Here is a 25029-nt window from a genome sequence, read left to right as displayed (position 1 = left end):
ACACAACCAACATTTAGTGGAATATAGAGGAACTGTGGAACGGCGCGAAATTCAAATTGTCGGAGGAGGAAACCAAGCGGCACAGTGGAAATCAATGATCCGAGCAAATGAGTGGTTTCATGTGAACACTGTATGCCAACCCCCCCCCCCCCCCCCCCGAGGCCTTTTAGTGTCGGTTCTGAGCGACGGTATGTTGAAATATTTCTTGCGGCCAATACATAAAAGAAACCGCGTGATTTCAAAGTTGCGTGTCACGGCTGTGACCTCTGTCACTGAGGCGGCAATAGTAGGTGTGAACTGTAGCTAAGAGAAGTGTGATGGCCTTTCCACCGTGTGTCATATCCACTGTGTCACTGGTCAAAATTGCGGAGGAACGTGATGCCAAAGTGACATCATTAACCCTCCTTAAAGTTCACATGGGCTTCTGAATTGTGTCCTTTTTCACTATTTCGAAGCGTCGCTGAGCGCGAGAGGGTTGTCGCAGGCAGCCATGCTTTTGTGCAATTACAGTGGAAGTTACCTTTGAGCCAAATCAGAAACTTGTGGGTAGGAATGGTAGATAATTGAGGTGTTTTAAAAAGTTATCCTTTAATTTTGTTACGCACTGTAGCTTTTTTATACGTTTACCTCGCATGTAATCTATACAATCCTACAATTCTTTGTGTTTTCGTTGCTGCTTTATCTCACTTGAAAGTTATACGTTTACCTTGCGTGTCATCTATACGAGAAGAATGTATCCTACAATATTTTATGTTTTCGTTGCCGCTTTATCTCACATGAAAGTTGCTTGCTTTGATTTGTTTCTGCAAGTGAGAGTTGATCTGTAAGTGAACCCGAATCTGTAAATAGCTGAAGGCTGTTGGTGACGAAAATTCAAATGCAAGAATGCGTAGATACATTTAACTGCGATAATCCTAAGAAATATCATGCCCTATCTCAAACTTATTGCAATCACAAAATCGGACTATGAACTTTGATAAAAGAGAACTGATTACTTTGAAAGAAATGTTGGCCGCTGTTATATTTGACTAAAGGAAGAATCAATTCTCTACACAACTGGTCTTACCTGGGTGCAAACTGCTCTCGTAGCTACAGCGCATCTCGGTAACAGAGCTATAAAATCTAACTACAGAGATAAGCAGAGATTCAATGCCTACTGTAAAAACATTGCTATCATTCTTGGTTCATAATTTTTGATAATGGTTTTTAAATACACAGAAAATTAATTGACTCTTGAGGTGTGGACAGTGACTGATTTAAATGATATCAATTCCTATTTCATCTTCTTTGACTTGATAACTTTTAATGAAATTTCAAAAATAGTTAAGCTTTCTCTGAACTCGCGTAACAATAAGTCAAGATTTGAGAAAATGGAACCTCTCATGCATAATCTCTACTTAAACAAAACTCCAAAATCAAATTTTTCAATGCATTTCTCTCTCTGCATTATCAAACCGCTACTGCAAATAAAATAACGTTAATCATGACCTGTTACCTATTCTTCGCAAATACCAATGTAAAAATCAACTCTTTTGGGTCACCGGAGCGTTTTCTACTGATTAATAATATAATTCCAAAAATCTCCATTGTCTGTCCCTAGCTCCTACGTAACGAAAACTTGACTGTTCACATTTAACACCGAAACGCAACAGACAGACTCCTCTCGTCTCCTCTCCTCGCAACCCACAGATAAATCTGGAGCGCATCTACACAGAGCAAACATCTCTGTCGAAGCTATGCGAGCATGTCTAAGACTTCAGACCCTACGAGCGTGATTTCAAATATCCAAAACAAGAAAAATTCGTACGTAATTTAACACACATACCTTTCACAGTTAGGCGGAAATCGTACATGCTATCGAAGTTAAATACATATTCATTCCTGTGTTTGCTGTACACATAAGTAACTAACGAAAAGTTTTAATCTGCATACGCTTTAAAATTTCTGACTGGCAGTGCAAAATAAAACGATAGACATGAACTCTAAGAACCGTTCGTTGAATCCGCAAAACAGTAAGACTGCTATTTTGCCCCCTGTAAATGAGACTAATAGTTCTAAGTGGCTGTTGAAATAAGTAGTTAATCACGCAGTCTTACAGCTGGAGAACAGCCAAGCCATGTGCTGTCTCGCTGGTCCCATTCGTCTCCAGCTGAAATACTTAGGATTGCCACAGCAAGCATCTCGCAAATGGGGAGCAAACTGGGGACATTATGAATCTGCTTTAGCTTTTTTCATTACTTAGCTTTTAGCTTTTGTTATTCCTTGACAGCATGATCGAACACTGTTTGTTACGCAGATATAACTATTGTTCTCTGTAGGATGTTTAATAGTATCTAAATGTTTTTACTTCGAGATCAGCTTTGAGCGAGCCTTCAGGGTGCATTAAAACCGAAATAAGTGTCATCTTTACATAAAGATGCGCTAATTATAGGTAAAAATCCGAATCGTCATAGTTATTAGCATTGCTATACCACAAAGATGACGTGCTACGGACGCGAAATTTAACCGACAGGAAGATGATGCTGTGATATGCGAATGATTAGCTTTTCAGAGCATTCACACAAGGTTGGCGCCGGTGGCGACACCTACAACGTGCTGGCATGAGGAAAGTTTCCAAACGATTTTTCATACGCAAACCGCAGTTGACCGGCTTTGCCTGGTGAAACGTTGTTCTGATGCCTCGTGTAAGGAGGAGAAATGCGTACCATCACATTACCGACTTTGATGAAGGTCGGATTGTAGCCAATCACGATTGCGGCCTATCGCATCGCGACATTGCTGCTCGCGTTGGTCGATATCCAAAGACTGTTATGAGAATATGGAATCGTTGGGTTCAGGAGGGTAATACGGAACGCCGTGCCGGATCCCAACGGCCTCATATCACTAGCAGTCGAGATGACATCATATCCGCATGGCTGTAACGGATCGTACAGCCACGTCTCGATCCTTGAGTCAACAGATGGGAACGTTTGAAAGACAACAACCACCTGCACGAACAGTTTGACGACGTTTGCAGCCGCATGTAGTACCAGCTCGGAGACCATGGCTGCGGTTACCCTTGTCGTTACGTCACAGACAGGAGCGCCTGCGATGGTGTACTCAACGACGAACCTGGGTGCACGAATGGCAAAACGTCATTTTTTCGGATGAACCCAGGTTCTGTTTACAGTATGATGATGGTCGCATCCGTGTTTGGTGGCATCGCGGTGAACGCACATTGGAAGCGTGTATTCGTCATCGCTATACTGGCGTATCACCCGGCGTGATGGTATGGGGTGCCACTGGTTACACGTCTCGGTCACCTCTTGTTCGCATTGACGGCACTTTGAACAGTGGACGTTACATTTCGGATGTGTTACAACCCGTGGCTCTACCCTTCATTCGATCCCTGAGAAACCCTACATTTCAGCAGGATAATGCACGACCGCATGTTGCAGGTCCTGTTCGGGCCTTTCTTAATACAGAAATTGTTCGACTGCTGCCCTGGCCAGCACATTCTCCAGATCTCTCCCCAATTGAAAACATCTGGTCAATGGTGGCCGAGCAACTGGCTCGTCACAATACGCCAGGCACTACTCTTGATGAACTGTGGTATCGTGTTGAAGCTGCATGGGCAGCTGTACCTGTACACGCCATCCAATCTCTGTTTGATTCAATGCTCAGACGTATCAAGGCCGTTATTACGGCCAGAGGTGATTGTTCTGGGTACTGATTTCTCAGGATCTATGCACCCAAATTGCGTGAAAATGTAATCACATGTCCGTTCTGGTATAATATATTTGTCCAAAGAATACCCGTTTATCATCTGCATATCTTCTTGGTGTAGCAATTTCAATGGCCAGTAATGTAGTTTCCTTTCAAAGGCCATTTAGCGCATTTCGATAAAGGAAATCACATTTCTTCTACCAGCACGATACTGTGAAACGTGTGTGATATGAAACGTGTGTGATATCACTGTAAAAACAAGTAATTGCCGCAATAACTCGTTACGTTATCAAGTGTTAATATATACTTAATTTAGGCCTTAAGATGAACTCAAGCTCGAAATGAATTTCCATACGTTAATAACAAAATACGAATAGTTCAAATGGTTCAAATGCCTCTGAGCAATATGGGACTTAACATCTATGATCATCAGTCTCCTAGAACTTAGAACTACTTAATCCTAACTACACTAAGGACATCACGAGGCAGAGAAAATCCCTGACCCCGCCGGGAATCGAACCCGGGAACTGGGGCGTGGTACGAATAGTGACTGACATTAAAATGTAACGTAGTACACCAGAAATCACGATCTCTAACGGGAATGAATACGTGAATTAATAGTTTATATGGAGCAGAGAAAGGTCCTATGGCATCATGGTGTATGAGATATGGGGTGACCCAAAAATCCCTTAACATCTGAAAATTCAATAGTGTACCGAATGATATAGGTAGTGAGGTAAACACTGACACACATGCTTCAAATGACATGGGGCTTTTCTAAAACCAAAATGTGTACAAAATTACCCAGAGATGACTTTTGTATGTTACAAAATCAATAATTAGCATAACAGTTGGTTTACAACAAAGACGACGTTCACTATATCAACTGCTGTCCATATCGGCCGCCGTTCAACAACGATACATGTAGTCGAACAATGTTGTGAACAGCACTGTACAGCTGTACAGCACATCGATAGGTACGTTGTGAAACAGCCATCGGACAACTACTACAAACTTGTGATTCCAGGTAACACCACTAACAGTAATCGCACGTGCTGGGGTCTGGGGACCTGGAGGTTTGAGTGCAATCCTGCTTCAACGTCGTACCTTCCAGAAGGTGTTTATCAGTCAGGCTAGGGATGATGCTATTCTGCAACATATCGGCATACCTAGCACCCGTCACACTGACCGTCTGAAAAGCCGCAACTCGCATTTCCTCGAAGAAAAAGGAGTCCGATCACGATTGATGTGGTAAACTCTGACTTTCTCTTCCTGCATTGAGGTTTCCAGGACAGTTCTGATATATTTGGCATACCAAATTCAGCAGCTGTGGGCACTGACAGATCCTTGGAATGTGAAACAGGCTTCGTTCGCCCACAATACGTTAGACAACCAATCGTCATCTTCCACAATTTCTTGAAGTGCCCACACCGCAAATGCTCTCCGCATCGCAAAATCGGTGACTTACAGTTCATAATGAGGCTGGGTTTTGTACCGATAGGATTGGAGGGAACGCCTTAGTGATGCTGTCCAGTGCCATCTGTTGGTCGACTTTTGCACTCGTTTTTGGTTTCGGTAAAACCTTACGTCATTTCAACCATGTGTGTCAGGTGTTAACTCTCTACGTCCATTATTAGTGCATGTCAACGGACTTTTGGGTCGCCCTGTACATCAGTGTAGCACATGTGTCGCACTTCGTGAGGCGTTTCCCTGGGCTTCAGTAGGTCAGCCGAACGCAGACTGCGCAAGACCAGCGATATCAGCCCAGATGCTGTTAACCGAATGTTACGATTGTTACGATAAAAAAATATAATTTCACATTTTTGCGAGTCTGGATAGGTTAGAGCCCACAGTGTGGAGGAATAGATTCAAACAAGTAGCTTCCACTGAATAACGTTCAGTTGCATCATTGAATATAACATTTTTCATTCTCCTCATAGCGGCGCGGGATTAGCCGAGCGGTCTTAGGCGCTGCAGTCGTGGACTGTGCTGCTGGTCCCGGCGGAGGTTCGAGTCCTCCCTCGGGCATGGGTGTGTATGTTCGTCCTTAGGATAATTTAGGTTAAGTAGTGTGTAAGCTTAGGGACTGATGACCTTAGCAGTTAAGTCCCATATGGTTTCACACACATTTGAACATGTGAACATTCTCCTCATATTTCTCTGGATTCGCGGTGTAAACTATGTCCAGCTCAGAACACTTATGGTTCACTCAGTGTAACTGTGTGGGAAAGGTGTCCAAAAAATAAAATTCTTTTCCATAGAGTGAGGAGCAGGATTAGTGTTTAACGTCCCGTCCACAACGAGGTCATTAGAGACGGAGCAAACCTGTGATTAGGGAAGGATGGGGAATGAAATCGGCCTTGCCATATCAAAGGAGGGTGAAGTGATTTAGGGAAACCACGGAAACCCTAAATCAGGATGGCGGGACGCGCGTTAAAACAGTCGTCCTCCCGAATGCGAGTCCAGTGTGCTAACCACTGCGCCACCTCGCTCTGTCATACAGTCTAAGATCGTTATGTACTGGTGTCTCGGCTACAATTGCTGCTTCTATTTGTCGTTGTATATCTTCCACGTTAATCCTAGAGAAATCGGGTTGGAAGCAGGGTTTTGGTGCATTTCATCTCTGAAAAACTTAAATGTTATACGTATACAAACTATGAGCCTCAGAAACAAAAATGCAGAGAAAGTAAGAAGGATAAAAAGACTGCATCAAATGTGGATATAGATTGTTTAAAAATAATGAGCTTTCTAATTATTTTCATCGCAACACACATCTAGCTATCTGGCGTTTTTAAAGTGTTGTTTCTTAAAACTCACTTATCAGAGTTACACCCAATTTTGGGATTAGCTTTTGTTGTTCTCATTCATTATCCAAGAAAACAGTGTTTTTACGCTAACACAAACACAGACTGCGCACCAACTTTAAAGGGTTACTTTTTCGAAACCTCGTCAGTTTCTCAAAACTTCTAACTTTGGCTGGGAAGTGACGGTAGCCTCCTTCTGAAACAGTGTAAAAGCGTAGCACCCTGCGGCGTCACCATCGATAAGGGAAAAGTTTCAAACTGCTAGGTTTCGTCACGTGCAGAAAATACTAGAGCTCAGAAGTTCAGGTGATGTGTGAGGTGGGCTAATGATGTTACATTGGGATCACATTCCCCCCCCCCCCCCCTTCTGCCAATCACCGCTGGTGTCTTGTCACTCACACCGTGGGAAGCTCTTCACCTTCCCCAATCTAACCGACATCTCACCTCTTCTCTTGACGGCTATGCGCTGGAGGTCAGAATCGCGACAACCAGCTTTGAAATCAAGCATTTTTGTTATGCGTGGGCGAGGGGAATATTTCGGACGCACCGTTGCTCAGAATCGACCAGGGAAGTCGTCATGAGGTGTTATAAGTGGCCTGATTAGCTCGCCATTAAGGAGGGAGAACCGTGGACCACTCAAGATTAAGAGGAGAAGCAGTTGTTCAAGTTGCGGCTGTTCCACATGCCGGCAACATTTCGTCAAAATTAGACACAGTCCTAAGAAAACATTATTTTAAATAGTTATACAAAAGCTGTGCTTTTCTTACTTCTGCTATCGTCTCAGACACGTTCACATATTTGATATGCACCTTAAGACAGAAGTCTTCATCGTATACACAAATTAACTTATAAATTCTTAACGCAACTGCAATAGAATCCATGGCATTTCCTCAATTAGTTTTCACTGTGCTTCCACCGGGTGTGACCTTTCACAGCCCCATATAAATACCGCAGACTCCTACCTTTCTATACTTGTCAAATATATGAACTGGATTAATACAAGTACAGTGTACGCGATTATACCTTGACACAGTTCATAGTGAGAAGTCATTTGAGAATGGCGTACTAGTCCGAAATCACGATCATGAATAGCAATATTTTACAAATGGTTCAAACGGCTCGGAGCACTATGGGACTCAACTGCTGAGGTCATAAGTCCCCTACAACTTAGAACTACTTAAACCTAACTAACCTAAGGACATCACACACACATCCACGCCCGAAGCGGGAGTCGAACCTGCGACCGTAGCGGTCGCGCGGTTCCAGATTGTAGCGCCTAGAACCGCTCGGCCACTACGGCCAGCAATATTTTACAACAGCTGTTAATAACTGTACACGTCTTATCCTAAGAATAGCTGCCAAAAATGCCACACGTGAGGCAAATATTGACAACAATATCGTAATTCTGTATCAAAGAATACATCGTCGCTCAGTACTCGTATATAATATACTGGAAGATTACCGTTAGTAATGTACCTATGGACGCAAATACATCTGTTCTGTATCTTGGCTATGTAAAGAGTATAGAACGTATATAATTATTATTCCGGAGGATGAATGATGGACGCCGAGTAGTGGTAAGAGCGATGGGAGAGTGTACTATAACTACGAAACTGCAAAAATTGTTCCTGCGATATTTTGCTGATTGCTAAATGGTTCAAATGGCTCTGAGCTCTATGGGACTCAACTGCTGAGGTCATTAGTCCCCTAGAACGTAGAACTAGTTAAACCTAACTAACCTAAGGACATCACAAACATCCATGCCCGAGGCAGGATTCGAACCTGCGACCGTAGTGGTCTTGCGGTTCCAGACTGCAGCGCCTATAACCGCACGGCCACTTCGGCCGGCTTGCTGATTGCTATTTGAATGTACATGATTCTAGTTAGTTACTTAGTGAGATTTACGAATGGTGTTTGTGGATATATACACTCCTGGAAATGGAAAAAAGAACACATTGACACCGGTGTGTCAGACTCACCATACTTGCTCCGGACACTGCGAGAGGGCTGTACAAGCAATGATCACACGCACGGCACAGCGGACACACCAGGAACCGCGGTGTTGGCCGTCGAATGGCGCTAGCTGCGCAGCATTTGTGCACCGCCGCCGTCAGTGTCAGCCAGTTTGCCGTGGCATACGGAGCTCCATCGCAGTCTTTAACACTGGTAGCATGCCGCGACAGCGTGGACGTGAACCGTATGTGCAGTTGACGGACTTTGAGCGAGGGCGTATAGTGGGCATGCGGGAGGCCGGGTGGACGTACCGCCGAATTGCTCAACACGTGGGGCGTGAGGTCTCCACAGTACATCGATGTTGTCGCCAGTGGTCGGCGGAAGGTGCACGTGCGCGTCGACCTGGGACCGGACCGCAGCGACGCACGGATGCACGCCAAGACCGTAGGATCCTACGCAGTGCCGTAGGGGACCGCACCGCCACTTCCCAGCAAATTAGGGACACTGTTGCTCCTGGGGTATCGGCGAGGACCATTCGCAACCGTCTCCATGAAGCTGGGCTACGGTCCCGCACACCGTTAGGCCGTCTTCCGCTCACGCCCCAACATCGTGCAGCCCGCCTCCAGTGGTGTCGCGACAGGCGTGAATGGAGGGACGAATGGAGACGTGTCGTCTTCAGCGATGAGAGTCGCTTCTGCCTTGGTGCCAATGATGGTCGTATGCGTGTTTGGCGCCGTGCAGGTGAGCGCCACAATCAGGACTGCATACGACCGAGGCACACAGGGCCAACACCCGGCATCATGGTGTGGGGAGCGATCTCCTACACTGGCCGTACACCACTGGTGATCGTCGAGGGGACACTGAATAGTACACGGTACATCCAAACCGTCATCGAACCCATCGTTCTACCATTCCTAGACCGGCAAGGGAACTTGCTGTTCCAACAGGACAATGCACGTCCGCATGTATCCCGTGCCACCCAACGTGCTCTAGAAGGTGTAAGTCAACTACCCTGGCCAGCAAGATCTCCGGATCTGTCCCCCATTGAGCATGTTTGGGACTGGATGAAGCGTCGTCTCACGCGGTCTGCACGTCCAGCACGAACGCTCGTCCAACTGAGGCGCCAGGTGGAAATGGCATGGCAAGCCGTTCCACATGACTACATCCAGCATCTTTACGATCGTCTCCATGGGAGAATAGCAGCCTGCATTGCTGCGAAAGGTGGATATACACTGTACTAGTGCCGACATTGTGCATGCTCTGTTGCCTGTGTCTATGTGCCTGTGGTTCTGTCAGTGTGATCACGTGATGTATCTGACCCCAGGAATGTGTCAATAAAGTTTCCCCTTCCTGGGACAATGAATTCACGGTGTTCTTATTTTAATTTCCAGGAGTGTATTTCTCACGTCAAGATAAAAATAAAATATTAAAATGTCTAAGTCTCTTAGTTATTGGCAGATACATGCAGTTCGTTCCGCGAAATAGAGGTCGCCGATTTTAGAGAAATAACGCTCTACTCTTCTTGTTACGTTACTCGCCTGCTTCCTTTGTATATCCTTCGTCAGAACTATAAGTAAAAGAAAGTAAAGTCCTAGTCACTGCCAAGAATGAAACACATAAAAGTAAGACAGAAAATTTAGGATCTCTTAATGGCTTTAGGAAACCTAAAGGAACCGGAGACGCAGTTCTTGCTGCGACCCTTACGTTTCCTGCCTACACTGTACTGAATGCCGATTCTACTGACAATGTTTGCCAGCATGTCGTGGTCGTGCGGTAGCGTTTTCGCTTCCCACGCCCGGGTTCCGAGGTTCGATTCCCGGCGGAGTCAGGGATTTTCTCTGCCTCGTGATGGCTGGGTGTTGTGTGCTGTCCTTACGTTAGTTAAGTTTAAGTAGTTCTAAGTTCTAGGGGACTGATGACCATAGATGTTAAGTCCCATAGTGCTCAGAGCCATTTGAACCATTTGACAATGTTTACGAAATAATTCAGAAAAAATTTCTCTAAAGAACAGTTACCTAGTAAACTCAATGTGTCATTAAAAATGCAAATATCCCTAGTAAAGGTAGGAAAAGTGTCTCCTTGTTAATATTTGTGTCCACGCTACACTTATTTAGGTAAAACACAAAAAAATTGTCCATAAAACTGTGTTGTTTAGTATCTGAATAATGACACTAACGAGATTAAATTTAACGAAGCACACAATCACTAACCAAACAATAACTGAACAGCTACAGCGTGACTTGACCGTGGTCTAGGTAACTAATAGGCTATCAGAATACGAAGACCCTGCCCACTGAACAATGAGCGTTGTAATTTCACTCATCTCACACCAATATCTCTTCCTACGTGCTCATTAATTCTATTTTCCAAAGCTCCGGTTTACTGTGACAATGCAGCAAACACAGCTTACACAGGGGCAATTACTGACTGTTTGTATTTACACCTACAAACATGAAAAGTATTTGATTTCTAAGTGTAGTATTTAGTAAGAAAGTTTTGCAGTGACCGTAGCTACGTTTACTGTTAAATATTTTTCGTAGGAACGAGACCCTGTTGTACAAAGCAAGCATCAACTGAGGAGCTTTCTAAAACAGCCTTAGCTACACCACGCAAATCATGTGTTAAAAAAAAATTCATCTGTGAGATCAGGAAACCAACTTTACTTTACTGCAGAGTGAGGGTTTTTTAAGTCATAGTGACTAGATATTAGCTACGCTGCTGTTAGTTTGCTGCTGCTGCTATGGATGTAAGAGAAAAACTACACACACACTAGCTTTATGCAGTGCTGTTTCTATAATCTAATGTATAGTTGTGCTCATGTGAACAACTTTAAGGCTGCATAGATGCATACATTGGCTTCATAAAATTCTGATACTAGATATTAAGCTGGCAGAAACGGACACTATGTGATCCAAGGTATCCGGACACTTGGTTCAAAATGATTTACAAGTTCGAGGCGTCCTCCATTGGTAATGCTGGAATTCAATACGGTGTTGGCCCACCCTTAGCTTTGATAACAGCGTCCACTCACGCAAGCATGCGTTCAATCAGGTGCTGGAAAGTTTCTTGGGGAGTGGCGGCCTATTCTTCACGGAGTGCTGCACTGAGCAGGGGTATGTGTCGGTCGTTGAGGCCTGTCAAGAAATCAGCGCTCCAAAACATCCCAAAGATGCTCTAAAGGAGGCAGGTCAGGATTCTTTGCAGGCCAGTCCATTACAGGGATGTTATTGTCGTGTAACCACTCGATCACAGGCCGTGTATTATGAACAGGTGCTCGATCGTGATGAGAGATGCAATCGTCATCCCCGAATTGCTCTTCAACAATGGGAAGCAAGAAGGTGCTTAAAACATCACTGTAGACCTGTGCTGTGATAGTGCCATGCAAAACAACAATTGGTGCAAGCCCCCTCCATGAAAAACACGACCACACCATAACACCACCGCCTCTGAATTTTACTGTTGGCACTACACACGCAGGTAGATGACGTTCACCGGGCATTCGCCATACCCACATCCCGCCATCGGATCTCCACATTGTGTCCCGTGATTCGTCATTCCACACATCGTTTATCCACTGCTCAATCGTCCAATGTTTCTGTTCCTTACACCAAGCGAGGCGTCTTTTGGAATTTACCGGCGTGATGTGTGGCTTATGAGCAGCCGCTCGACTTGGAAATCCAAGTTTTCTCACATCGCGCCTAAAAGTCATAGTACTTGCAGTGAATCCTGGTGCAGTTTAGAATTCCTGTGTAATGGTCTGGATACGTGTGTGCCTATTACACATTACGACCCTCTTCAACTGTCGCCGGTATCTGTCAGTCAATAGACGAGGTTTGCCTATATCCTTTTGTGCTGCACATGTCCCTCCACGTTTCGACTTCACTATCACATCGGAAACAATAGAAGTAGGGATGTTTAGATGTGTGAAAATCTTGCTTACAGACGTACGTCACAAGTGACACCCAATCACTTGACCACGTTCGATGTCCAAGTTCCGCGGAGCGCCCCGCTCTGCTCTCTCACGACGTCTAATGACTACTGAGGTCGCTGATATGGAGTACCTGGCAGCAGGTGGCAGCACAATGCACCTAATATGAAAAACGTATGTTTTGGTGGGTGTTCGGATACTTTTGATCACATAGTGTATATTATTTCAGGTTTGTTCTAAAGCACATCCAGTTGTCACAGTATAAATACTTCGAGTAAGCTGCAGCTTTTTATTGACGTTATGAACTAAAATCATATTGTGCAAAAATGTAATTAAATAGTAAAATCATTCAATTATTGCTATGACTGTTACTGTCAAACGTAGTGAAGTCCTAGTCTGGCAAATATAGAAACTGCTAACTAGAGTCCTGCATGACCGAGTAAGCGGGCACAAAATACGGGATGGGGCGAGCACACCCTAACTGGATAGGCTGCCGGCACCAGTTCGAGTGACCGAGCGTAGATGCCGTGACCAAATACGTAGCACGTAACTTCAAACACATTACACGTGTCATTATCCGTGTGACACTGCAGCCAATACGGGCTTCTCATTTGTGGTGTGTGTCTCTCTCTGTAATCATGTAGCGTGAGGAAGCCAGTGCAGTAAGACGTAAGATTGAAACCAATGTTTACACATTGAAGAAACGGGAAGGTCTAAAAAGCCAAGTGTGGAGTACATTTCTGTTGGTTGTAGACGAAAAAAATACGTCTACTGGGTACTTATCGTGCATAAACTGCTCCACATTATTGTGCTTCCAGTCGGGAACCACTCATTTAAAGATACACAATTGCAAGAAACCTCACAAAGATATCGCTCCTTCAGAGATACCGGCAGTAATAAAAAATAGTTTTACAGAAAAGTGTGTTGCAATGTGTGCTAAAGAAATGAGACCTTTTAAAGTTGTCTCCGGTGAAAGTTTCAGAGAACTAGACTAAGAATTAATACATCTAGGTGCGCATTATGGAGAAGTTAACGCAGCAGATGTCATGACACCTCCCTCTGCTATAGGCATACATGCCAAAGAACAAGCTGATGCAATACGAAACAGCATAATGCCTTCTGTTATTGAGGAAGTTATTAATAAAACATGTGCTGCGACAGTTGATATGTGGACTAATTCGCATAATCAGGTGCACTATTTGACACTTACAACACATTACACTAACATAGATTGGTCTCTTGTGAACAATGTTTTATTTATAACAAAATTGCCGGACGTTAAGAAGACGGGAGTAAATATTATGAAAGAAATTGAAGAGAGGATGGCTGATTGGGACATTTCGCCGGACATGTTGCACAGTTTTATTTTAGTCTCCGACCAGGGTGCCTATGTTATAAAGGCTTTGGAAAAGCACGAAAGGATTCCTTGTGCTGCTCATTGTATAAACACAGCACTTAGCCGTACTTTCGATGAAGATAACGTCTTGTTAAATCATGCCCCGAACATCGCATCAACAATAAATACTGCAAAATGCATTGTAAGATACGTTAAGAAAAGTGGCCTCTGCTCGTCTTAGAAATCATCGTTGAAACAAGAGGTCTGCACACGCTGCAACAGCTTGTACACTATGCTGGAATTCTTACACACTCTGTATATCGAAGTTGCTGCTTTCCTGACGGAAAAGGACTCCGCTTACATATTGCAAGGATATGATAATGAGATTGCAGTAAAAATTGCGCATTTTCTCAGACCATTTAAATAGGCCACAGATGAATTAGAAGGTGAAAAAGAACCGACAGTCCCGTTAGTTCTTCTTTGGTTTTACAGACTGCAACAAATCTGCAGTGTCAGTGACACTGACTTTCAGGTGAATAATTACTGCAGTTAAAAGCACTGTTTTATTATGATACGCGATAGATATAATTAACTAGCGTAATTGATATGTTCTAACAGATATATTTTTTAACAGGTTTGTGAGAATATTGTGATCACTTCCAGGCATAAAATTGCCACGTTTCTTTGGCCGTCTTTCCGTGGTCTTAATATGCTTGAAATAAATGAAAAGCAGGAAATTCTTAGTAATGTGCGACAAATGTGCTACTTACGCAGGTACAACATGCAGTCATAATCGTTTTTGCATAGTTAGTGGATAGTGTAGTATAGAGAAACGGGAGTGTTATAATTCGTATAATATTTCATTAACGTAAAACACCTCGTGTTTACGGGAACGTTTCGATGATATCCACATCAGTTCTGTATTACTTATCTCTTTTGTTTATTATCAAAGATCCTTCAAGTACGGTGTCATCAGCACCCAGAGAGAGAGATCGTTTCAAGGAATGGAGGAACAACACATCATGCGCAGCAGATGTAGATCTCTACATTTTAATGCACCCTGGAGATGATGATATCTTAAAGTGGTGGAGCAGACTTGAAACATATCTGCCAGGCCTGGCTGCAATTGAAAGACGTATTTTATGTGTCCCAGCAAATAGCGCACCTAGTGAAAGATGCTTTACTAAAGCCGGCATGTTACTAACAAATCGCCGGAGCCAATTAAATCCGGGACGCGTTAGTGATTTACTGCTGATCAACAATAACTATGATTTTGTTTCTGTTGTAAACCAATGAAAAGTATGACAAGTTACGTCTGTAAATGTTTAATGTATGAAGATGGTTGTCTTCTAGATTACAGGGAAAGCACTTATTTAATGTTTCCTGTTACTGAAAGGAAGAATATATCCTCTGTTTGGAAATGAGACCCGTTTTCTATCCGCGATTGTATTGAAATACCATTTTACTTTCCAAGTGCTTTATGAATTTAGCTGTGTCACGTCCCGTTCTTGGAAACGTTACTTTGGTATTAAAAGAGAGAGAGAGGGAGAGAGAGAGAGAGAGAGAGAGAGAGGCGTTGGATTTGTACAGTACAGTGCAGCGAGCCGGGGCGAGGTGAGACGTTAGCGGTGAGCGGTCATGCTCGGTTATCCCCGTGTCCGGAATCCGGACAACAGACATGTGGCGAGTACGTGACCGAGCTGAGTGGTGTGGGGCCGGCCGGACACGAGCGGCTCGGTCCCCCAGTCAACAGGCGAGCCGCGAACGGTCAAACATTGAGCGTTGCAGCACTCTACTGCTAACTGCCTGCCACTCACTAATACCAGTCATCTATGAGTTCAGAAATTAATCTACTTTTTCTCATTAAACGTGTCTATAAAGAATCTGTGCAATTAACAGTGCAGTTTCATCAACTGATGTACTGTAATCAACAAATGTGTCTGTTTCTGCTTTATGCAAAGTTCTGATTTCTCTTTTGAAGTATTTCAGGAGATAATGACGTCAATTTTGCCAAGAAACCTTTGCGTACCTAACAGTGATTCTAATCAGGGTAGCTACTAAATGCCGCGCGGGGTTAGCCGAGCGGTCTGGGGCGCTACAGTCATGGACTGTGCGGCTGGTTCCGGCGGAGGTTCGAGTCCTGCCTCGGGCATGGGTGTGTGTGTTTGTCCTTAAGATAATTTAGGTTACGTAGTGTGTAAACTTAGGGACTGATGAACTTAGCAGTTAAGTCCCATAAGATTTCACACACATCTGAACATTTTTGAGCTAATAAATAATAAAAGATCCAGAGAAAAATTATCAAATTAAGTCCACGGTTACAATTAAATAATACTAAAAGGTGTTGTCTTGGTTTCTGGCATGGTGTTTGACTATACTTTTTAGTATTGCTCACGTAACGATTAAGATTAAACATAGGGCTGCTGGATATGAAAATTACGATTATTATCAGTTAACAAAATTACATGAAATATTTTCGAAGAAACTTCTTGCCATATTAAGAAAAAGAACTGTGTGGAAAATTTCCTTGTTAACGCTACATTCTGACGTTTTCCTTCATAATGGTAGCAAGACTGGAGAAAAATCAATATTTTTTTTCTTGGATTTGTCGACCCAGAGAACCTCGTTCGAGAATGTGTAATGGCACTAGATGTCAGTAAAATGCCAGAAAAGTAATTGTAAACTATAGGGGAATACGGCTAATATGAACTATATGCAAGAACAAAATGGGGACATTAAGAATGCTAGACCAAGAATGAAGCACTCTGATTAGAAAGGGCGCAAGGGAAAGCTTCAGTCTTTCTCACCTACAATTCAATCAGTCCGTCGAAGAAGCAGTGACGGGAATGAAACAAAGATTCTGAGGTGGGGTTAAAATTCAGAACGAAGTCATACCATTGATGTGATTCGCTGATGGCACTGCTGTCGTCGGTGAAAATCAGGAGGAATTACAGGGGCTGTTGAATAGTCTGATGAGCGCAAAACTAGGAGTAATAGAAGACCGAAGAACGATGAAGTAATGAGGAGTACATGAGATGAGTAATAAATTGAACATAAAAATGGTGACGCCCAAGTAGATTCGGTCAAATAATCCTGAAATTAAAACTACACACGATGGACGAAGCAATAAGGAAGTAAATAGCAGTTTCTCACAGGAAAAAGAGAGCACTCCTGCAGAGGGCTACTAATATCATAGACCATAATGTGAGGATGAGAGTGAAAGTTAGGAGCACAGAATTCTGCAGAGGTGAATTATAGACTCTGGGGAAACAGAGAAAGAAGAAAATCGGAGTGTTTGAAAAGCAGTGCAATAGAAGGATGCTGAGAATTAGGGGGGCTTATAAAAATGAGATACTCCGCAGAAACTTTGAGGAACGTAATATGTGAACAAAACTGATAAAAAAGGTACATATTGATAAAATGTGTGTTCTGACCTCAGGGAATAACTTGACACTAGAAGCTAGTGCATTGCATAAGGGCTGTAAGGGGGAGACAGAAAAGATTGGAATACAACGAACGGTTAACTGAGGATATTAAATGTATATGCTGTTCTGATATGAAAAGATTAGCACCCGAGACATAGTTGTGGCTGACTGTATAAAACGTGACAGAGGACCGATGAAGCAAAAATGCACGAATTCCACACCCATTCTTTCCTTAAAGGCTGTGTAGTATTAGTTAATTATACGTCTAATAAGACGTCGACGATAATACCTTTTACATCTAGCGAGATACGTTAGATACAGAAAAAAATCTTGGCGGCACAAGATCGCTTCATTTAATCTTCACATTTTACGAGTTTCGCCTGTTCTAGGGATCGTCAGACAGTCTGGCGAAATTACGAAATGGTATGCGTATAAATTGCTATTAAAGACAATAATAATTGAATAAATTAAATACAACATATTATTTTATTGTCTTTAATAGCAAATGGTACTTATACCAGTTTGTAGTTTCCCCAGATACCTGATGATGCCTAGAACAGGCGAATCGCGCCACGCGTTAAATACATGTATCTAAAGATTTATTAAGGTTGCTGTGCCAGTGCCAACGCGGTAGTTATAGAGTGGAGTGATTTTAATTCTAACCAAATACTGTTTTTTACGAAGATTATTACTTTACGCAAAGCCTTTTTCACCCAAGCTTTGATTGTTTCTGAGATTCTTACGTGATGTGGTTGATTACTTTATGGTTAAGAGCCCGTAAATATAGGGGTCATAGTCCTGTAAAATGGGCCAGTCATTGTTTCAAATTCGGTTTGAATTTTCGATCTGTCAGAATTCAGTGAATGGGTCTCCTATCACGAAGAGTGCTCGATATAGCTTAATGTACAAGTAAAAAAGTTTCTTCTCTGATATGCCAGTGGAGTCAGTCTCTTAATAAATCACTATCCATCGTTTGTCCAGCATAATGTTTTCTCCGCAGTTTCTACTGTGGCAGAAGACCATTAGAAATATGAATGCACGATAACCCAAATGAACACATGCAAGACTACTTTTTCTTTTACTAAGCTCGCTAAAGACGACATTCTGATTCCTCCGCTCCGCAATGTATACCAACAAGAAACCAAATAAGCAAGAAAGACAAATCACTAATAACAACGGTGCTTGTGAATATTAAAAACGGCCTCATATTCCCACAAAGTGTACAAATTATTGATAATATGGTACTCACTGCGTCAAAAATTGAAGCACGTTTATAAGTTATGGGGATGTGCGAAGCCGTCAGTTGAGAAGACTGGAAGTGACCGCCAGTGCAGGAGACGGCGGCGGGCACGGCAGGACGAGTTTAAAGAGAGCTTAGGAGAGCGGATCAAGTGTAGCGGAAGAAATCTCCCGGGAGCCCCTTTGGAATCCATTCACTTGGCCCTCCACGGCCGCACCGTATCGACGTGGGCCGCTCCAGAGGGCCCGAGCATCCCCGAGGTACGTCAGAGTGTCGCCCACGACGGATTTACCACCTTGTCTCTCGCTCAGCCACTTGGAAGCGGACGGGCGAGACTACAGAATGCTGTAGAACTTTTCGCTTACCTCTCCCATTACATTCTAAATTTTTAAACGCTTACTTTGTACGTTTTGACCCCTTTTGTATTTCATCAGTGGTTCCTAGCAGAATCTTTATCGCTAAACGCTTTTATACGACACACTATAGGCCCTATGCAGCTCAGAACTTGTAACAGGTTCCCTTCCAGTAGTTGTCTACAACCTAACGACAAGCGGATGGAAGAAAATGAGAATGCTAAATTCACGAGAATACAACTTGATAAACTTGGAGGAGGATACTATAGAACTGCCTCGATATTAACCGAGGAGCTGTGTGCTGTTCACCTAGCTGTCTTTTAAAATTTTATTTCTGTGGGGATCCACAGCCTCCAGGTGCTTCATGAAAGGAAAGATGGTCGGTAGTAGGCTGTAGTAGACAATCTTTAATTATCTCGAATGAGAAACAGCGCACGGTTGCACTAAATTCTGTTTATTTTAAGCCTTGACCATGGCTTCTGCTACAATAACACAGGCTTCTTCAAAAGTCATACACACAAATAAGTGAAAAATGTCTTAGCCCAGTGATTGCGTCAAGACCAATAAAATAACTTCAACAGACATAAGCCTGTTTCGAAACTAACACAGGTAGTGGCGGATGACATACGTTGTCATATGAAGGGCTTATTTCAATAGTGGTACAAGTCAATTTTTGTTCACATTGAGATACAGAGTCCTAAAGTTAAATGAGCGCTGAAAAATCTGCAGTTGATATACAAGAAATATTCAAGCTTAGGGCTTCTTGCTAGAGATGAACCTTTCTTTCTGTTTGTTTGGATCATTAATTTCATAAGCATTATAGGGAGAAAAGTGGAGGTAATTGACTTGTACCACTATTGAAATAATCCTTTCATGTGTAATTTTACTTATGTTCCAAACAGGCTTATGTTTGTTGAAGTTATTTTATTGGTCTTGAAGCAGTCGCTGGGGTAAGACATTTTTCATTTATTTGTGTTTACGACTTCTGAAGAAGGCATTATTATTATTATAGCAGAAACAATGCTCAAGGTTTAAAATAAACAGAATTTAGTGCAACTGTGGGCTGTTTTTCATTCGAGACAATTTCACAACGCTTACTGTTGTCGCTGCCATGTGGAAAATAATGTAATCTCTAATTAAATCGTGCGGCTACTTAATTCAGACGACTTCTCATTTTCAGGCGTGTGGGTAATAGTACTGTTTTACACGTTGTAACTGTCAAATTATTTTTTTGCTTTTTACGCTTAGTGAAAAATAACTTGACAGTTGAGTTGTGTAATAAGTTATATTACAAATGTGCTTGAAAATGAGAAGTCGTCAAAATTAGCTAATTGCATGATTGAAATAAAGTACTTCTACATTACGGGCGACTAAGGACCATGTTTTCTTTTATCAAGCTATTCTTTACATAGACGACATAGAAGCACGAAGAGTGTGCAACAGTCTCTAACAAGAAAAGCTGAACTGTAAACCTTTAGCACACGTTGTACTGAGAAGTCTCAACAGAGCGTAGCAGTGTTTCAACTGAGTCATCTACAGTCGACGCCGGGACCTGTTCATGTTTTAGAAAATTAACGTGCACACCAACTGACAAAAACTATGCAGTAACAGCTTCTCACAAACGCATCCCTATCATACATTGGTTTTGACATTACACTTTCCAACCAAGCAAGAATGTAATGTACAATGTTAGTAGCCATGGTCAGTATGGTCAGAAGTAGGTGATATTGAGCGATTTAGTAACAGACTACAAGCCTCCCTTGGCTTCTCAACTATTCAGTGATGAGAAACAAAACTGTTACTATTATTAGGCTCAGGAAAGGTCATGTGAGTACTAACAAAACGAGAGATTTGTTGAAATTAATACCGTCTCCAAGCTGTGATTCATGCCTCACAAACGACGAATTTGTGCATACACTAATATGTGATAAATACAACTGTTCAAGAATAATTACACTACACATTACATGTATCGATATCCGTTCTGTTCGGATAATTCCTTCGTGGTGTGTCTTTGTTTTGTCTTTGTGTTTTCAATATGATAACTGTTTTGCTCACGTTAGTGTATTACAACAGCCTTAATTGATGTTACTTGCTACAGATAAGTACCGCATTAGAAGATGACCATCTCAGTAATGCGCATTCACGGATTCAAGTACTTCCGTGTCAAACTTTATACCACAGTATCTGATTAGTAGGAGCCGCGAACGACTGTGGTTTGTCTATAGTGAAAAACAGACAATAAAACATTTTTTCTCTCACATCCTCTAACCCTGCAGTGGCCGCGCTACTTGCCCCTCTGCCCTTTAGGTAAGCGGCACTCATTTAGCTTACGGCCAAATTCAGCAACGTAAAATAAAATTCGTAATATATTAATGTCTCCGCCATAGCCGGTCCCAAGCCCGGTTGAAAAAGGAGGAGGGGGAGGAGTAACACCTCATAAAGAAACCTTGGTTCACCTGGCCCGGGTGATAGTACCTCGTGAGGGCCCCTTACCAGGGACACGGTGAAGACCTCAACGGCAGTGAAGGCGGAGATGAAGATCATCGGTACGGCGGAACTGGCGGAAGAGGCAACCTTGCTTTTTGGGATACTATAAAAGCTATCGTCCAAGGTTATTTGGACAAAGGGGAACGACGGTTCCACATGTTAGTGGCGGTAACCCTACAGCGTCTGTTCCACATGTTAGTGGCGGCTGATTTATAAAACTCAGAAGTGGAACTCTGAGCTTAACCAGACTGAAATCTCAATTTCAGTCACAAACCCAGTCCAATTAAATCAACATGGATACAGCACCTTCAAAGCCAAATTACCCCAGTGGGTCAAATCCCACGGTTCAAAAACCGCAAGTGGTCTATTCGGATTCTGGGGAGACCACAGAAGTGTGTATGGAGGTAAATCGGAGTACCTCAAAACCCCGTAATAACAAAATAAAACCAAAATCTAGAATTTGGCTAATGACATTTAATGTAAATTCTCTCTTAAAAATGGGAAAACTAAAAAAAATCCTGGACAAATCCAGAAAACGTAAAATCAAAATTATTGCATTTCAGGAATCACGATATACAGATGAAAATCCTTTTGATTCGGAAGGATACAGGATATGCAAAGGAAAACATGGAAAACGAGCCATGGCAAATTGTCCACAATTTGGAACTGGATTTGTAGTAGATACACCAATACTTGATTCAGTCGCAAATTTCAAATCTTACTCGGGTCGGCTCTCCACGATGACAATAAAATCAGCTAATAAGATATACACCCTAATCAACGGACATGCATCTACATCTACATCTACATTTATTCTCCGCAAGCGACCCAACGGTAAGTGGCGGAGGGCACTTTACGTGCCACTGTCATTACCTCCCTTTCCTGTTCCAGTCGCGTATGGTTCGCGGGAAGAACGACTGTCTGAAAGCCTCCGTGCACGCTCTAATCTCTCTAATTTTACATTCGTGATCTCCTCGGGGGGTATAAGTAGGGGGAAGCAATATATTCGATACCTCATCCAGAAACGCACCATCTCGAAACCTGGGGAGCAAGCTACACCGCGATGCAGAGCGCCTCTCTTGCAGAGTCTGCCACTTGAGTTTGTTAAACATCTCCGTAACGCTATCACGGTTACCAAATAACCCTGTGACGAAACGCGCCGCTCTTCTTTGGATCTTCTCTATCTCCTCCGTCAACCCGATCTGGTACGGATCCCAAACTGATGAGTAATACTCAAGTATAGGTCGAACGAGTGTTTTGTAAGCCACCTCCTTTGTTGATGGACTACATTTTCTAGGGACTCTTCGAATGAATCTCAACCTGGTACCCGCCTTACCAACAATTAATTTTATATGATCATTCCACTTCAAATCGTTCCGCACGCATACTCCCAGATATTTTACGGAAGTAACTGCTACCAGTGTTTGTTCCGCTATCATATAATCATACAATAAAGGATCCTTCTTTCTATGTATTCGCAATACATTACATTTGTCTATGCTAAGGGTCAGTTGCCACTCCATGCACCAAGTGCATATCCGCTGCAGATCTTCCAGCATTTCGCTACAATTTTCTAATGCTGCAACTTCTCTGTATACTACAGCATCATCCGCGAAACGCCGCATGGAACTTCCGACACTATCTACTAGGTCATTTATATACACTCCTGGAAATGGAAAAAAGAACACATTGACACCGGTGTGTCAGACCCACCATACTTGCTCCGGACACTGCGAGAGGGCTGTACAAGCAATGATCACACGCACGGCACAGCGGACACACCAGGAACCGCGGTGTTGGCCGTCGAATGGCGCTAGCTGCGCAGCATTTGTGCACCGCCGCCGTCAGTGTCAGCCAGTTTGCCGTGGCATACGGAGCTCCATCGCAGTCTTTAACACTGGTAGCATGCCGCGACAGCGTGGACGTGAACCGTATGTGCAGTTGACGGACTTTGAGCGAGGGCGTATAGTGGGCATGCGGGAGGCCGGGTGGACGTACCGCCGAATTACTCAACACGTGGGACGTGAGGTCTCCACAGTACATCGATGTTGTCGCCAGTGGTCGGCGGAAGGTGCACGTGCCCGTCGACCTGGGACCGGACCGCAGCGACGCACGGATGCACGCCAAGACCATAGGATCCTACGCAGTGCCGTAGGGGACCGCACCGCCACTTCCCAGCAAATTAGGGACACTGTTGCTCCTGGGGTATCGGCGAGGACCATTCGCAACCGTCTCCAGGAAGCTGGGCTACGGTCCCGCACACCGTTAGGCCGTCTTCCGCTCACGCCCCAACATCGTGCAGCCCGCCTCCAGTGGTGTCGCGACAGGCGTGAATGGAGGGACGAATGGAGACGTGTCGTCTTGAGCGATGAGAGTCGCTTCTGCCTTGGTGCCAATGATGGTCGTATGCGTGTTTGGCGCCGCGCAGGTGAGCGCCACAATCAGGACTGCATACGACCGAGGCACACAGGGCCAACACCCGGCATCATGGTGTGGGGAGCGATCTCCTACACTGGCCGTACACCACTGGTGATCGTCGAGGGGACACTGAATAGTGCACGGTACATCCAAACCGTCATCGAACCCATCGTTCTACCATTCCTAGACCGGCAAGGGAACTTGCTGTTCCAACAGGACAATGCACGTCCGCATGTATCCCGTGCCACCCAACGTGCTCTAGATGGTGTAAGTCAACTACCCTGGCCAGCAAGATCTCCGGATCTGTCCCCCATTGAGCATGTTTGGGACTGGATGAAGCGTCGTCTCACGCGGTCTGCACGTCCAGCACGAACGCTGGTGCAACTGAGGCGCCAGGTGGAAATGGCATGGCAAGCCGTTCCACAGGACTACATCCAGCATCTCTACGATCGTCTCCATGGGAGAATAGCAGCCTGCATTGCTGCGAAAGGTGGATATACACTGTACTAGTGCCGACATTGTGCATGCTCTGTTGCCTGTGTCTATGTGCCTGTGGTTCTGTCAGTGTGATCATGTGATGTATCTGACTCCAGGAGTGTGTCAATAAAGTTTCCCCTTCCTGGGACAATTAATTTACGGTGTTCTTATTTCAATTTCCAGGAGTGTATATTGTGAAAAGCAGTGGTCCCATAACACTCCCCTGTGGCACGCCAGAGGTTACTTTAACGTCTGTAGACGTCTCTCCATTGATAACAACATGCTGTGTTCTGTTTGCTAAAAACTCTTCAATCCAGCCACACAGCTGGTCTGATATTCCGTAGGCTCTTACTTTGTTTATCAGGCGACAGTGCGGAACTGTATCGAACGCCTTCCGGAAGTCAAGAAAAATAGCATCTACCTGGGAGCCTGTATCTATTATTTTCTGGGTCTCATGAACAAATAAAGCGAGTTGGGTCTCACACGATCGCTGTTTCCGGAATCCATGTTGATTCCTACATAGTAGATTCTGGGTTTCCAAAAACGACATGATACTCTAGCAAAAAACATGTTCTAAAATTCTACAACATATCGACGTCACAGATATAGGTCTATAGTTTTGCGCATCTGCTCGACGACCCTTCTTGAAGACTGGGACTACCTGTGCTCTTTTCTAATCATTTGAAACCTTCCGTTCCTCTAGAGACTTGCGGTACACGGCTGTTAAAAGGGGGGTAAGTTCGTTCGCGTACTCTGTGTAGAATCGAATTGGTATCCGGTCTGGTCCAGTGGACTTTCCTCTGTTGAGTGATTCCAGTTGCATTTCTATTCCTTGGACACTTATTTTAATGTCAGCCATTTTTTTCGTTTGTGCGATGATTTAGGGAAGGAACTGCAGTG

The sequence above is a fragment of the Schistocerca piceifrons genome, chromosome 1 (genome assembly GCF_021461385.2).
Source record: "Schistocerca piceifrons isolate TAMUIC-IGC-003096 chromosome 1, iqSchPice1.1, whole genome shotgun sequence".
NCBI classification, from domain to species: domain Eukaryota; kingdom Metazoa; phylum Arthropoda; class Insecta; order Orthoptera; family Acrididae; genus Schistocerca; species Schistocerca piceifrons.
The sequence above is the reverse complement of the archived record's forward strand: the minus strand, read 5'-3'. Positions refer to the sequence as shown.